This window comes from Engystomops pustulosus, chromosome 2 (genome assembly GCF_040894005.1).
Source record: "Engystomops pustulosus chromosome 2, aEngPut4.maternal, whole genome shotgun sequence".
Classification (NCBI taxonomy): domain Eukaryota; kingdom Metazoa; phylum Chordata; class Amphibia; order Anura; family Leptodactylidae; genus Engystomops; species Engystomops pustulosus.
In genome coordinates, this window is record NC_092412.1 from 181,989,270 (window position 1) to 182,001,865 (window position 12,596).

The window sequence follows — 12,596 nt, forward strand, 5'->3', positions numbered from 1 at the left end:
ATGGTGACTGTTGTTAAGGTTTTAATATAGTTTCAAAGCTTTTTGAGCTCAGTTATCTCTCCAAGGATCCACAGGATAGGGCATAAGTATTTGGGCCTTTGTAATTGAGGATCAGAGATACCTTGTATGCCCCTTACAAAATGATAAAAAATCCATTGACTTCTTTGAGACTTGTAAGGGACTACAAGTACTTGGCCCCCCAGCAGTCAAACAGGGATCCTCTATTCTGTATCCTGAAATGATCATAAATGCTGTAACAACAAGACAAGCTCTGGCCGCAGTGGCATACAAAAAAGGAATTAAAAAAAGAAGAAAGAACACATGTACATACAATTATTAGGCCATTACTGTTTCTCAGAATTCTTTATTCTTCAGTGGGTATACTATTATTGTCAGATCTACAATTTTGTTTTGCATTCAAATTGAATGTTTAACAAAGGATAATATGCCTCTTTCATGTGCAATGTTCAGTTTTGTCAGGTTAAAATACAAAATGCTATGCTGCCTTAAATTACTGTGTAAAGTTGCAAGCTTACAAATATTTTTTTTTTCACTAAGAACTAAACAATACATAAGTAGGGTAAATAAAAATGTTCTATGCGTCCTTCCTCATGGCTGTGTTACAAACAATGAGACGTACGCTTTATAGTACAGACGGTGCCCTACTTAGGAACACCCGACTTACAGACAAACCCTAGTTACAAAAGGACCTCTAGATGTTGCTAATTTCCTGTACTTTAGCCTTAGGCTACAATAAACAGCTATAACAGTTATCACAGGTGTCTGTAATGAAGCTTTTTTTGTTAATCCTGGTTCTTATGACAACCCAACATTTTTAAAATCCAATTGTCACAGAGACCAAAAATAATTTGGCTGGGGGTACAATGATAAAGTATACAGTTCTGACTTACATGCAAACTCAACTTAAGAACAAACCCACAGAACCTATCGTGTAAGTAACCCGGGGACTGCCTGTATACATAGGGGCTGTTAGGTGTTCTACTAATTGTAACTGTGAATGTATCTGTTTTTTACTATCTGGTCTTAAAGAATGAGGATTTTACTATCAGAAGTAAATCTGATGGTAGATTCATCATGCCTGCCTTTGCCCTAATCTGTAATTGATTAATCCAGTAACCTAGCCAATGTGTTAAAAAATTTATTTTAGTAATAAGTAAATTAACTACAGAGGCTATTGGGCATGTACTAGCCTTAGTGCCCAGTGTCTGACCAGGCTAGTACATGCCCCAGTAGCCTCTGCAGATAATTTACAACAAGTTAGGATAGGTTTCAGGATTATTAAATTACAGATTAGGGCAGAGGCAGGCAGGAGAAGGAATTCCTTTAAGTTATATATTTTACTTCAACTTTTATGCTTAAGTTCTTTAAAACCTCTGTGGTCTGTAGTATACAGTGATGTCTTTCAGTGTCTTTGCATTTCTCCTACTTCAGCAGAGATTGAAGGAGCAGCATAGGTCACATATAGCTGAAGACCCTAGAGAGAAGGAAGAAGTGGTTTATTTCCACTTTTGCCTTCTCTTCTCCTCACTAAATAGCACTGTAGTAGCACTATGCATTGAATAGATGTGGTGGTACTGCTGCTGCCCCTAAAGACTTGTCAGTCATGTGATTGCGGAGTCTGATAGGGTTGAGCAGAACCTAGTACAGCTCTGATCAATACATCTTGATTAGGGAGTTGTTTCTCTGTTTAATAGATCTTTCTACACAGGGGGTCAATTCTCCCTTCTCCCCATTTTTATGACTTCAATGGGGACATATTAAGCAATATAACATATACAAAAATAAAATATTCATAAATATATAAAAATATATTACTGTATTTCCAAATAAAATGTAAAAAACTCCCCACCAACACTGGAACATGAAAACCCCTCTCACTATACATATATATATATATATATATGTCACGCAATAAGGAATTCATTTATAATGGTCAATTTTAAATGTAAGCTTAAACCCCAAACATAACTAAAAATAGAAAACAATACTTTGAAAACTGTACATTTCTAACAATCCCTATGTGTCATGAAAAATATAATGGCAAAAAATTTTAAGGTAGTACCCCAAAAAAAGTTATGGTCCTTAAACCTCTACTTTTGCCAACTCACTAAAAATGCCCAGTCATTAAAGCCTTTTCAGGCCTCTTATTAAGGGGTTAACGGTATGATTAACATAGCTTGTATAAGAGCATAGCATGACCTAGGGACATGCTGCACCCTGCTGTTCCATCCTCTGTGACAGCTCCTATGTGAGGTCAATTCTGATTTCATGCAGGATGTCCTGACCTGGGATAAGATTGAGACTAGCCACCTTAAAAATGCTTGACTGCTTGAGTGCTTGACTGAGGTGGGAAGAAGCAAATTCACCATTGTCACCATTACTCCCCCGTAGATTTCTTTAATCTGAGAAGTCTCTCCCCATAACTCCCAATTTAATCTCCTCTATCATCTGCCCAGCCATTAATTTTGATAAAGATACAAGACTGCATTTGGCTGGATGGTTACAGCTGTACCTCTGAGTATGAACCCTATTGTATGTGAATGTCTGGTCCTTAAATTGAACCAATCACCAAGATTTTTGTTAATAAGTCACAACCTGCCAGGCAGTCTTGCGTATTGTTTTTTTACTCATTATGCGATGGACAAAAAAATGTGAAAATTAAAAGTTAAAAGTTAAAAGTCACGTGGTAGAGGAGATAAATTCAAGCTCTTTATAACCCTGCTAGTCTTATCTTGTTCCTATGCTAGATCCACAGCTTTTCTAAAATATCAAGTGGTGTAATTGAATTGCCAAAGTCGTATGAAATTGTGCAACTTACTTACTACTTTTGCTCTTTCAGGAGTGAGCTTAAAGATAGGTTCACAGGATGGTATCACAAATGCTACCTACCAAAGATGTCTGGGCTGGAATTGACAGAAATACTAAAATAGGCTGCATTCACACACATGTATGGGGGACGTATATATGGCTGACGTATGTACGGCCGATATATATGTCCCCCATACACTTCTAGGGGCTAACGGCATGGTACGGGAGCGGTATGGTGCCGCACATGTGCGGCACCGTACCGCTCCGTAGCCCGGGAAAAGATAGGACATGTCCTATCTTTTCCCGTATTACGGCGGCGTGGCCCATATGTTCCTATGGAGAGGGGCGGGGGAGAGCAGCCCTCACCTCCTCCTCCTAACCCCGCGCTGCCGTGTGCCCGCCGTGCTAAGGTGCGGCGGGCAATGGCAGTGTGCATGTAGCCATACTTAAAGCAGCTCCACAGTATTGTGCATATATTTCATTATTTCTTGTATACGTTATATAGGATGACAATAAGGGAGAGTACAGAATGCAACATGTGTGCTATGATGGATGCAATGCTATCTGGTTAGGTCTCAGGCTTACTCTTTACTATTCCTTCAGTAGTTAATTTTACTGAAATCTACTGATTTCTCAGTTACAACAATAGAATCATTATTTGGGATAGTGATAATAATTTTAGTAAGGAAGTGGGACAGCTCTGTTCAAGTACCAATGAATGTACAAGAAGACTAAAAACAACAATAGGTTTGGAGCCAAGTGGGAACGTGGATGCTAACCAGGCCCGGCGTCAGCACCCGGCTGACCTGGGCAAGTGCCGGGGCCCCCGGAGCTCCAAAGGGGCCCACCACAATCTATTACTTGCCCGCAGGTCGGTCCGGCGGACCGGGCCAGTGGGCGGAGAGATAGTCAGACGGGCCCGCTGCCCTACCCCACCCACCTCAGACTTGGCCCGCCCGCCCTGCCCAACCCACCTCTCCTGTGACGCGCGCGTCCTGGGCCTCGCGTCAGGCCCAGCCTGCGCGCCTTGCATCTCGCCCGACCTGCGCGCTTCGCGTCCCGCCAGGCCGCACATCTCGAGTCCCGCCATGCCGCACACCTCCAGTCCCATCCGTCTTGTGTGCCTCATGTCCGGCCTGGCCCGTCCTAGCACCTCACAGCGCTTTCCACCTTCTTCCTGATCCAGCCACCAGGTTCTGACCGAACGACTTCCAGCTGGGGTAAGTATAATTGCTACATATGTAAATGCATGTATTTGTGTTTATATGTGTTTTTTTGTGTATTTATGCTGTATATCTGTGTGTATTTGTTGTGTATACTGGATGTGTGTGTATATATGCTGTATATCTGTGTATATTTGTTGTGTATACTGGATGCGTGTGTATATCTGCTGTATATTTGTGTGTATGTGCTGTATATACCGGATGCGTGTGTATATATGCTGTATATCTGTGCGTATGTGCTGTTAATACTGGATGCATGTGTATATATGCTGTATATCTGTGCGTATGTGCTGTATATACTGGATGCGTGTGTATATATGCTGTATATCTGCGTATTTGTTGTGTATACTGGATGCGTGTGTATATATGCGGTTTGTCTGCGTATGTGTTGTATACAGGGCCGGATTAAGGGTGGTGGGGGCCCCTGGGCGCAAACTGGTGGGGGCCCTTCCAACAATGTTTTTGGAGGTATATAGCCTGCCAGCCCCCTGTAGTATATAGCCTGCCAGCCCTCTGTAGTATGTAGCTTGCCAGACCCCTCTAGTATGTAGCCTGCCAGCTCCCTGTAGTATGTAGCCTGCCAGCCCCCTGTAGTATATAGCCTGCCAGACCCCTGTAGTATACAGCCACAAGCCCCCTGTAGTATACAGCCACCAGCCCCTCTAGACTTTAGTCACCAATCCCCTGTAGATCTCCACCAGCGAAGGCAGTTGTGTCTCACTGACACAGCTGACATCCTAGACCCCTATGTGCATTGCGGGCGGCCACGGGCCGCTGCGCATTGCACATAGAGACAGTCAGCGCTGACTTTCGGAAACTGGTGGGGGCCCCTTAAAAAGTGAAAGTGGTGGGGGCCCCGGGGCTTGAGCCCCAGGAGCCCCTCCTTTAATCCGGCCCTGGTTGTATATACTGGATGCATGTGTATATCTGCGTATGCGCTATGTGTATATATTGGATGTGTATGTATATATGCTGTATATATGGGATTCGTGCATGTATATACTGTACATACTGGATGCATGTGTGTATATATGCTGTATATCTGTGTGAATGTTGTAAATTTGATATATACTGTATGTGTGTATAAATCTGTAGACACGTGTATGAGTGTAAAAATGATTGTGATTGTGTAAAAACATGCATGTGTTTTTAAGGAAATGGTCTGCTATGGAGCCCATTACGCTCCTGATCAGAAAATTGAATTACATGTTGCCGATGTAATTGAAATATGTTTTTTTTACTGTGTCTGAGCTCAGCTGGCAGGGTCATGCCGCCACATGAGTTCACTGTTAAGGGGCCCACTGAGGCTCTATCGCCCAGGGGCCTACTGAAACCTGGAGCCGGCCCTGATGCTAACAATCTGAGTGGTGTCGCTGGTATAAATAGCCGGTGACCTGCACCCCAACTATAAAATAGGCTACTTTATAAGGTAACTCTATGAACAAACATAAAAACAAAAATGTATACCTGCGCCAACCTATATGCACATAACACACTGCAGCAAGACGGTACTAGACTATTGAATTTCCTCACCAGTACTAGCACATGTATGTTGATACCACAAACTCAAAACCAAACTAGTATGGTTGTTTGAGAAGAGAATGTAAGTAATTAACGGCAACCAATAGATGTGTGTAGGTACCTTTAGGTGAACGATCATGTCCAGTTTACTGTTCGTGGATACAGCTGTAAGTTTAAGCGTTCAGCGGGTGATGGCTCCTTATGTAGGTTTCAATTTCCCAGGAGTGATGTTACAAGTCGTTCTCCACAAGAACTCTTACTTGTATCCAGCATAGGCAGGTTCACAGTGATGTATCCTGTATAGGGCTTCTGCTCCGTTCACAGTTCTGGTACGGTCTGATTGGTGGCGTCACCACGCTATGGGGAATCCAGAAAGACAAACTTTCCTACGCGTTTCAGAGACTGTCAGTGTCTCCTTCGTCAGGGAATCGCGCTTCTGGATATTCATCGTACCATTTATAAACGTACCCTGCCTATATTGGTGAGAACTGCTGTGTGTTAAAATATGTGAGTGTTTTACTTACATTCTCTTCTCAAACAACCATACTAGTTTGGTTTTGAGTTTGTGGTATCAACATACATGTGCTAGTACCGGAGTGGAAATTGAATAGTCTAGTACTGTCTTGCTGCAGTGTGGAATGTACAAGAAACTACTACAAAGGTCTGGGGTAGCTGGAAAATTGGTCAAAAATATGGCATGTATTATGAGATTAACCCCTTAAGGACCATGCACTTTTTCGTTTTTGCGTTTTTATTTTATCCCGTGTGATACCCCTGAGGAAGTCGCTAAACAGCGATGATACGCGTGGGGAGCCTCCCACCCCTACCATTGTTCTGTGTATGCTGTGCATTGTGGCTTAGGTTTGTGGATGGGAACACCTGGGCGTTTGGCCAGGCCCAGGTCTACCCAGTTTTGTCTATACTCCATTATTATATGGCACTTGCACTTTCTACATGTGTATTCATGTGTTATGCTTTATAGGTTTGTAAGTACTTGATAGTTTTTTGGCAGGTTACATTACATGGTTCGTACCCTTATATATATGCTATTTGGATGTACATATTTTTTGCATTGTTTGCACCTTCTTGCCTATCCTAGCCACAGAAACCTATTTGCTATTTAGATATTGTATACTTTGGCACTTTTTCATTTTATCCTATCGTCCATACACTTGTGGTAAGGGGTGGTGGATGGAGTAGGGTGATGCACCCACTCTTTCCTGTGTCCTTATTGATATTTTTAATTGATTTTAAACTAGCAGTTGTGTATTTCATGAATTATTTAATAAAGATTGAATTGTATTGAAAACCAGTTTTGGGTACGGAATAGCACACTTCTTTTCTTCTTAGTGTATATTAACTTTATTATTTTTCCATATAAAGAGCTTTTGTATGGGCTTATTTTCTGCTTAACAAATTGCACTTCGTAGTGATGGTATTAAATATTCCATGCCGTGTACTGGGAAAAAAATTCTAAATGCAGTGAAAATGATGAAAAAACACATTTGTGCCATTTCTTGTGGGCTTGGTTTTTACAGCTTTCATGATGCGCCCCAAATGACAAGTCTACTTCATTCATTGGGTCAATGCGATCACAGGGATACCAAATTTGTATAGGTTTTATAATGTTTTCATACATTTACAAAAATTAAAACCTCCTGTACAGAAAAAAAATTCTTCATTTTGCCGTGTTCTTGCGCTAATAACTTTTTCAAACTTTAGTGTACGGAGATGTGGGTGGTGTCATTTTTTCTGCCTTCTGATGACGTTTTCAATGCTTCTATTTTTACGACTGTGCGACCTTTTGATCACTTTTTGTAGAATTTTTATTTATATTTATATCACTTCTATGGAAAGGGGGGTGATTAGAATTTTTATGTTTTTAACATTTTTTATAAAAATTTTTTTAAATATTTTTCAGACTCCCTAGGGTACTTTAACCCTAGGTTGTCTGATTGATCCTACATATACTACCATACTACAGTATGGCAGTATATGGGGATTTTGCACACCATCTATTACAATGTGCAAATAGATAGATCTTTGTGTGACCCGAGGCTGTCATGACAATGGATTGCCGCTCGCCGGTGACATCACGGGAAGTGACGATCGGAGCCAAGATGGTGGCGGCGCGGCAGCCGGCAGCGATCAAAGGGTCATCACCCGTGAGCCCTCTTCATACTCTCCCATGTGCAGCAAGTAAGTCTTCAAGTCATTCACACGAATTCTTATAGCAGATCCCTCCTCTCCCAACACCCTTCCATACAGTGACATCCTCAACAAACGCTGTTCACATCCGGAAGGGGGTATGTACACTGAGCTGTGAAAGCTACTCTATGGCTTCAATGTTTCAATGCATAGGTGCTGAGATGTGGCCTGCATATTGCTCAGTGCTCATTCTTTCCACCATATTAGAACTTCATTTGCCTAGGATGTTCCTGGAACATCGCCCTTGTGCTTGGCAGGCAGCCAGGTAGACTTTTAATCTTTTAACCCCTTAAGGACGCAGCCATTTTGTAGCTTAAGGCTCAGCCCGATTTTTTGGATTCTGACCTGCGTCGCTTTATATGGTTATAACTTTTGAACACTGTTACTTATCAAAACGATTCTGAGATTGTTTTTTCCCCACATGTTGTACTTCATTTTAGTGGTAAATTTTGGCTGATAAGTTTTGCGTTTACTTACAAAAAAAAAGAAAATATGATAAATTTTTTGAAAAATTTGCCATTTTCGAAATTCAAAATCATTGCGTTTTCAGGCAGATAGATTTACCACCTAAATAAGTTGCTGAATAACATTTCCCATTTGTCTACTTTACATTTTCATAATTTCTGAAATGTTTGGATAATTTATTTTGATGTCACGCGACTTACAAAAAGAATATCGCTTTTCCGGATTTTCAGAATTGACTATTTTGGGGATAAATACAGTTTTCAATGAAATTTTACATATTTAGCATCAAAACCCCCTATATAACCAACCCATTTTCAAATCTGCACCCCTCAAGCTATCAGAAACCGCTTTTACGAAGATTGTTAACCCCTTGAGATCTTCATAGTAATTGAATCAAAATGGAGGTGAAATTTAGAATGGTCAAATTGTCCCCTTATACGTTCATTTAGCACAAAAATTTACACATTTCCAAAATATAAAAAGAGAAAACCCACCATACAATTTGTTCTGCAATTTCTCCTGAGTACAAAGACCCCCCACATGTGGCCATTACTTGTGTTATGGGGGCACAGCGAGACGCAGAAGGGAAGGAGCGCCCTGCAGCTGCCAGGATTTTAGTTTCCTCATTGGCTCCTTTTGAAGGCTATAAAATTTTCGCTTTTTCGTTATTTGGGCCATGTGATGCCATTTTTTTTGCGCGATGAGATGCTTTTTCCATAGTTACCATTTTGGGGTTGGTATCACCTATTGTTGAAAATTTAGGAACTTTTTTTGAGGGCAGGAGTAGAAAAGCATCAATTCTGTACTGGATTTTTTACTCTTTTTTTTTTTGGTGTTCACCGTATAGACTAATAATCCTGTTATCTTTATTCTATGGGTCGATACGATTACGGGGATACCAGACTTGAATATATTTTCTTACGTTTTACTAAATTTGTCAAACAAAACCCTAATGTGGGGAAAAATCTATCATTTATGTATTGCCGTCTTCCAAGTGGCATAACATTGTTACTTTTTTGGCTACGGAGCTGGTTGATGGCTTATTTTTTGCGGGACATGTTGTACTTTGCACCAGTATCATGTCGGAGTACACATGGTTTTTTGATCACATTTTATAGCATTTTTTGTGGGATTGAATAGCTAAAAATCATAATTTTTGGAAGGTTTATAGCAGTTTTTTTTTTACGGCGTTTATCGTGGGGGTTCAATAATGATTTATTTGTATTCTACGGGTTGTTACGGACGCGGTGATACTATATATGTGGGGTTTTTGTTATGATTTAGACTTTTTTGGGGTTATATGTCTCTTTATATGTTATGGGGCTTATGGGCATTTTTATTGATTTATTACTTTATTTTTTATTGAATAACATTTTTTTTTTTTACTTTTTCACTTTTCCACCATGGGAAATGACTAAGCAATCATCTGATTGCTTGTTCATGATAATACTCTGCAATAATCATGTATTGCAGGGTATTATCAGTGTTAGCCTATGCACTTGCATAGGCTGGCACTATGCCAGTAAGATGACGTCACAGACGCCATCTTACTGGCAGTGCCTGCAGGCAGTGCTGGGGACCAGATCGGACCCCAGCACTTCCATAGCAGCGATCGGTGCCCCCCGAAAACGGTTCGGGGGGGGGCGATCGTGGGGGAAAGACACCCCAGAGACATGTTAGATGCCGCGGTCGTGCTGACCGCGGCATTTAACGGGTTACACACCCGCGATCGGAGCCGACTCCGACCGCGGGTGTTACACTGGGGTGCCGGCTATTAGTTACAGCCGGCACCCCGTGTTTCCCGATGCCGGTTCGGCTCTGATCCAGAGCCGAGCCGGCATAAGCGCCGTGGCGGATATATCCGCCACTGAGCGTTAAGTCACTGCGCTCCGTGGCGGATATATCCGCCACGGAGCGTGAAGGGGTTAAACAGGTAGAACGATGTATAAAAAAACAAACAAAACATGTTTTCTACATTTTATATACTACTGAAACCTGCCATCAGGTTTATAACTCAAAACCTCATGACAGGTAATCTTTAAGAGTTTCCTGAGACTGTGCACAAAATACCTTTAATAAAATTAATTACATTTTCAATTCAAATTTCCTACCCATTCTTTTGTTTTCATGACACCCGTACTGTATTCATTCTGTAGCATAGAAATAGAGAAAAAACGGGGTCAAAGAGTTAGACGCGCTACATCCGAGGTGTATTATTGATTATTTTTATTGGAAATGTGACTACGCGTTTCAACGCCATAATGGCGTCTTCATCAGTTCAAACACTGTGGGGTTGCATAGTAAAGAACATAAAATATCATAGTTAGTAGTTAATAGTTAATAGGTTAGTAAACATAAACATAGACATAAACATAAAATGCGAATTTAAAACACAAAATGAATGTAAAAGGGTTAAAACAAGAGTTAAAGCCAGGGTTAGGATGAAGGAGGTGTGTATGTGTAAAATGTAAAATGTAAACCGGGAGTCTAGTTTGAGATTGGACAGGTATTTGGTCAAATAGTTCGTTAGTAATGAGCATAATGGTAATAGTAGTAAATATAAATATATGAACAAATAGATAAATATATGAGATAGATGAGCTAAAGAAGGGTAAATTAAATGGTTGGTGATGAATGAATAGGTGAACATATGGATATATATATATATATATATATATATATATATATATATATATATATGTATATAGATAGGTATATGGTAATATAATCGGTGTGTATAGAGGAAAATACCTGCAGTGAGTCCTGCGGTGTCTTAAGGCAGATGCTGTGCTGCCTAAAGGTCCAATCCTGAGGAATGTAATGCAGAATGAGATCGGGGTGAAAAATGATAGCGGTGGGGTCAGATGGAGGATAGAGCTAAGAGCTTACTTACCGCTGCGTTCAGTGTGGCGGGGAAGAGGGCTGCGTGCTGTCACCGGCGCGGGATGGACTGAATACGCCCCGGGAAGACACGCGGTTTTTTATTGATTGGTAGGCGGCTGGATCAGGGAGATGTGGGGGCAATGCGCCTGCGCGGGTTACGGAGCGGAGATGTGAAATATGTACGAGGTGAGTACATGCCGGTGGGGTGATGAGATTGTGTGGTTACAGATTCTGTAATGAAATCGTGTGTGTAACGGGTACTGAATGTGTGTGTATAAATGAGGATGAAATGGAGATGGGATGGGGTTAAATTAAATGGAGATGTGAGAAAAGTTATTATTGGGGATTGATGGAAATAAATCAATAAGAAAATAATGAAGAAATAATAATAAATGAAGATATGATAAATAGATGAGAGTCTTGGCAGACTTGGGTGTATGAGTGGATGAGCATAAATGGATAAATGGATATAATATAGGCTACATGAGTGGATAAATTAACCAAAAATTAAATACAGAGTTAAATGCATAGATGGATAATTAAGTAAATAAATAAATATATAAATAAATATACATAAAAACATATATATATATATATATATATATATATATATATATATATATATATATAAACATGTAAATATATAAATATAAACAATTGGATGGTTGGTTAGATAAATAATTAGATAGTTAAGTACAGGATACAAGAGTGGACAAGGACTCTCAAACACGGCAAGGACTTTAGCGACATCAGGATCACCCCGATTGAAGAGATCCCCTCCACCACCAGCAACAGATTTCAAAAACTCTGCCAACGAGAATCATACTCCCCCGCTGGTCTTAATGATATGGTCGAAACATCATTCTAACCCCATATTCACACCTCCCCTTCCTCTGGATTCCACTACGGACCTCCTCTGACTACCCCCTAACAAGACTCTAATTAATCAACTAATTAATTAACCAACGAACAATGACTTTTTAATCTAATTTCTAATTTTTAATCTTTATTAAGAACTATCTGTATTGTCTCAGCTCATTTTTGTCATTTTTAATGCCTCCATTATACTAATCCAATGTATTACTTTGTCCACTCTTGTATCCTGACACCAAAACAAAAAGCAGGGGCGAGGTCAATGGGGCACTAACCAAAACCCACCCCCACACAGTATATATATATACACCTACATAGAACAGAGAAAGAGCAAATAATTGATATAAGCAGCCTTGTGGTAAAAAATCAATTTCATTTTATTATTTTATACATGTAAATAGAGATGAGCGAACATACTCGTCCGAGCTTGATGCTCGATCGAGCATTAGCGTACTCGTAACTGCTCGTTGCTCGGACGAGTATTTCGCCCGCTCGAGAAAATGGCAGCTCCCGCCGTTTTGCTTTTTGGCGGCCAGAAACAGAGCCAATCACAAGCCAGGAGACTCTGCACTCCACCCAGCATGACGTGGTACC